This window comes from Mus pahari, chromosome 5 (genome assembly GCF_900095145.1).
Source record: "Mus pahari chromosome 5, PAHARI_EIJ_v1.1, whole genome shotgun sequence".
Lineage (NCBI taxonomy): Eukaryota > Metazoa > Chordata > Mammalia > Rodentia > Muridae > Mus > Mus pahari.
The window spans coordinates 123,178,572-123,184,144 of NC_034594.1; positions in this window are offsets into that span (position 1 = coordinate 123,178,572).

Sequence of the window (5,573 nt, forward strand, 5' to 3'; positions counted from 1 at the left end):
GTGTGTGTGTGTGTGTGTGCATTCTATCAGTTCTGATCCTCTGTAGAACCTTGACAAATACAGTAAGTTGGTAAGAAGATTTGGAGCTTAAAAAAGAAGTTTCTTTAAACATTTCATAGCTCTAAACTTCATAAGCAGGTTAGATTCTTAGAAATGTTGGCAAAACCAGCTTTTTTAAAGAGAGGATTCTAACCCTTTTATGAGTATTAAACTGATCCTTTCACCAAACAGGTCACAAAATATAAATCAGTCTCTCCCTCTCCCTCTCCATTCCTTCTCTCCCTCTTCCTTTTCCCTCTCCCTCTCTCCATTCTCCCTCTCCCTCTTCCTTCTCCTTCTCCCTCTCCAATCTCCCTCTCCCTCTTCCTTCTCCCTCCTCCTCCCCCACTCCATTCTCCATCTTCCTCTCCATCCTCCCCTCCCTCTCCCTTTCCATCCTCCCCTTCTCTCCTTCCTCTCCCTCCTCCCTCTCCCTCCTCCTTCTCCCTCTCTCTCTCTGAGACAGAGTTCCACTCTTTAGCCCTTGCTGGCCTGGACCTTAGTGCAATACACAGACCATGCTGACCTGGAATTTGCAGAGGTCTGCTTGCCTTCCCCTCTTGAGCGCTAGAATTGAAGGAGGGTGCCACCACACCAGACTGTTTCTGTTTTTAAAGATTTATTACATTATTTATTTATGTACTTACGTATCTGTGTGCAAGAATTTGCATGTGTGTGCCTGACCAGGCCAAAGGAGTGTCAGATACTATGGAGCTGAGGTTACAGTCAATTGTGTGCCAGCCAACTGGGAATTGAACTTACATTCTCCAGAAGAGCAGCAAGCACTCTTAACTACCTAGCCGAAAGATGGTAATCTTAGTCAAAGACAGACCTCTGTCAGATGCTATAGTTTTGGTACCTTAACAGTCAATGGAACATGTTTACGGCCCACTTCCTTCCCAGCTCACTTCCTTCAGCATTCATTATCTAGGAGGGATGTGGGTTTTGCTTTTGATGGCAGATAATGTTGCCATAGATAAAGCTCCCTTACCTCTCCTTATTTCAGTCCACAATGAGAATTTTAAATCACTCTTTTGCTTTATAACTTAGTTTGTGCTTAGCTTTTTGATATGTTGATATATGGTGATTTGTTGCTTTAGTCTGGTTGTTATTTCTCTGCATGTGTACATTGTTTGTTTGTTTGTTTGTTTTCTGAGACAGGGTTTCTCTTTGTATCCTTGGCTGTCCTGGAACTCACTTTGTAGACCAGGCTGGCCTCAAACTCAGAGATCTGCCTGTCTCTGCCACCCAAGTACTGGAATTAAAGATGTACACTACCACTGCCTGTTTTGTGTTGTGTTTTTAAGACTAAGTCTTACTGTAGTTGCCCAGGATATCCTAGAACTCTAACTGATCCTCTTGACTCATTCTAAATTCTGGGATTACAGGTTCTCACTGTCTCATCTGGCTAGTTGGCCAGTATGAGTATGTAGTGAATTGCAAAGATCTACATAAACATTTCTTTAAATAGTTTGCTTCCCAGTAACATCTTTAGAAATATTTGTCGGTGAAAGAATGGGAAACTGACCTAAAGTCTAAACTAAACTAAACTCTGTGTGTGCACATACAAGTAATCAGTTTATTTTTTTATTTTGTGTTGTTTTGCTTAGACAGGGNCTTAACTGACTAGCCTTGACCACCCTATGATGATGAAGATGATTTTGATGTCCTGATTCCTTTGCCTCCACTGCCTGAAGGCTAGGATGCCAGGAATGTACCTCCATGTATGATTGAGATGGTGCCAAAGACCAGACACCAGCTGTGTACACCCAGCAGACACTCAACAAGCTGAGCTACATGTTCAGCTCTTGTTTCTATTGCTGTACTAGAGTGATGCCTGTATAAATGGAATTATGTACTAGGAGCCATGTTGTTTGGGTTTATCATTTTGTTCAACAGCAATGACTTTCTTACTCCTTCCCAAATGAATGANAATTAGCCAAATACAGATTTCATGGGCTTATGGACCCGGGTAACACCAGCCACCTTATATTCACACTGTCTTCCATATCGCATTCTCTGATTACCACTATAAGCCTCGTATGAAAATTCTTATCTCATGTATCATCTATGCTTCCCAAGGGAGGNAAGCTAAAATCCAGACACATAAACAAAGATGCGAAGCTAGGATGTTAGGGAGAAGACTCTCCTGACTTTCTACCCAGGAGCCAGAACTGCTCACATCGCATGAGCAAACCCATGTGCCTGCTTCACCAAGGCACTCATATCATCCTAGAAACAGAACTTCAGCAAAACATTTAAAAAAAAATGTTTTTGAGTGACTGCTGGTAAAGATGCTACATCACAGAAGACCTTCAGGATCTATAAAACCTGATTCGTACTCTGTCCCCCAAGCCCACTACTTCTAGGATATTAAACAAATTAATGTTTCTGTTCAACAAAAATGCTGAGGAATGATTGAGTAGTGAAGAAACTGGCCTAATCTGAGACTCGTTGAACTAGACAGTTACAAAGAGGGCAGAGATGGAAAGCACTGGCTCAGTACCAGCCATCACATGCAGAACTTCAAAAACCTGGTTTCTATAAATGTGATTGGTCAGAAGGAGACTCAGTTAACACTGATAACAACTGCTCACCACAGCACTAGGAGATAGACGTTATTTTTCCTATGGTAAAGACTACCAGAGAGCCAGACTCCAATCTAAGTCTGTCAGAAGCTTTGTAATCTGCTATACTGTATCTGTGGGTTTGCTTTGTCTGTGACAGTGTCATGTCACTGAAATTGTCTTTACAGTTAGTGCAATTATGACCATGATGTGCTTCTCAATCATGAATTCTTGGTTCTGATTAATGCAATACAAGATGACTAGAGTGGAAATATACAGCACTATGGAATACACTCACTATCTTTTTAAGGACCGACATTGCTTACTTATTTGTCAAGCCTTGACTTCTGAATAAAGACAACTGAACTGAAGTGAATCATCTCTTCTCTAAAGGTCTTACTGCAAATGTAGCTTTCAAACATAAGATTTTACAGGAGGGTCTTTTTGATGAATCATGCATTCTAGTTGTAGAGATGCTCCTTGCATAAATATTCACATAATAAGCATACAGTACAACTGCCTTGGGACCCTTAAGAAGGCATACAGGGGCTAAATAGATGCCTCAGCCGGAAAGAGTGCTTATTGCTCTTGAGAGAACCTGGGCTTTGTTCTCAGCACCTACATAGTAGAAGGATTGTTTGTAATTCCAGCTCCAGGGGACCTGGTAAGCTCTTCTGGCTTCCTTGGGTATCTGACAGGCATATGGTGTATGTACATACAGGCAGGCACTCGTACATACAATACATTAAAATTAGTGTATCCTTTAAAAGAGAAAAAAAAGGAAAACCTCCACAATGACATAGGAGTTACAATTAAGATTCTTTAATTTTTTTAAACAGATACCTAAAGGATAAAAATTCTTCATTTGGTAAGTAAGTAAGTAAATAAATAAATAAATAAATAAATGGTAGCAATGGGTGTGGGGAGTTTGATCAGTTGTTAAGATCACTTGCTGATCTCTCAGAAGAACCTGTGATCACTTCCCAGCACTGAAATTATGGATGGTTAAAAGCTATCATGAGGATGCTGGGACATAAAAGATCCTCTCTAAAAGAAACATATATTCTTAGTCCCTGAGCCATCTATCTAGCTCCTTATTTTATCTTTAGATACAGAGTCTCACTCTGAAACCTACACGGGCCTCAAACTCCTGATAAACCTCCTGACTCAGTCTGCCAAGTATTGTGATTATAATACTTTTTTCTCCTGTTATCTAAAGAGTTATCTGTAAGCATAGGCTTGTCAATATTTTACTAAAAGTTGTTGCTTGGGATGAAATGGTGAACAGACAGGAGAGAGAGGGAGAAGGTGTGACAAAGAGAGATCATGGCTTGATCCAGGTCGTATAGAGAAGAGAAATTACACAAATGCAATAGGTGAAAGTAAAATAATGAAAGTATCATGCAATAATTTACTGGAAAGGAAACCAAAGACAAGCAGATTAGATGAGGGAGGAGGGAAGAGGGAGGAGGGGGTTTGACACGAAATCTCTTTTGGCCATACCACATATGACTTACCACTGAAATGTTCAAAGGACATAATGCAGCCCTTCAGATATTGACATTGGAGCTCAGATAAGACATCCAAATAGAAACATGAATGCTTGTATCATTTGGGTACAGTTGGGCACAGGAAGAAAAGAATGCGAGAAAAGAAAGCAAAAGGCCATTTTGGAAAAAAAATAATGGTAGAGGGAAAGTTGAACCTTAAAGGAAATACTTAAATAGAACCTTAAATAGAAACACTGGGAGATGGGAAGAAATGCCATAGAAACATTGCATGAAAATGTCAGGCAAGGGAGGGCCACTAGGAAGAAGAGTGCTTGTCTAGAATGTGAGGACTTAGGCTTGATCTCCAGCAATGAAAAAAGAAAGAACAATTACCAGTGACGTTTACTGCTGATAAATTGAATTCCAGGCTACTTTCTTTTTCCGTTGCTTTGATAAAACATTCCGACAAAAGCAGTCGAGGGAGACGGGGGTTATTTCAGCTCACAGTGCAAGGGTCTTGTCCCTGAAGGCAGGGGAGTTGGAGCAGCCAGTGTTTAGAGTAGCTGGTCGTGTGGCATCCATCCTCAGGATTCAGAGGGACATGGATTTCTGAGTGCAGCTCACTTTCCCTCTTTATGTAGATCTTAGTTCTCATCCCAAGGAATGATGTCATCCCCAGTGGTCAGGTCTTGCCACTTCAGTTAACTCAGTCAAGATTGTCTCCTCATAAGTATGCTCAGGGGCCCATCTCCAAGGTGACTTTATACCTTATCAAGTGAATAATTGAGATTAATCGCCACAAGATCTGAAAAACTAAAATTCTATTGTATACTTCAGCTTATTTTCTTCTTGCTTTAAGTATATTGGGTTTAATTGCTTTGTGTATATGCATTTGGGGGGGGGGGTTCGAGACAGGGTTTCTCTGTGTAGCCCTGGCTGTCCTGGAACTCACTCTGTAGACCAGGCTGGCCTCGAACTCAGAAATCTGCCTGCCTCTGCCTCCCAAGTGCTGGGATTAAAGGCATGCACTACCACTGCCCAGCTGCATATGCATATATTTAACTCTCAAAATAATCTATAGCTAATCAAACATGTAAACCATTGTAAATACTGGTATTCTGGTAGATTCTTATTAGATAAGAAAGTCATGCTTCATGAAATTATTTCAAATATTAAACAGTGAATTGTGATTCTTAGATAGGAGTCACACAAACACATAATCTTAGAGCCTCTACACTGTAAAAAGTTATGTTTAAAAATCTTTATTTTGTGTATGTGTGTGACTTGGATACATGGCAAATTTAAGGCCTGTGCTATGTCAGACCTTGTCTCAGGGAATCAAATAAACAAAGGAAAAATCAAATTCAAATATATATGATGTAAAAAGAAATCTATCAATTTAGCACAAGGCTAATAGCAAAATTTGGAGAAAACAGAAAGAAAATAAAAACCATATTTGAACGAAAGAGAGAGAGAA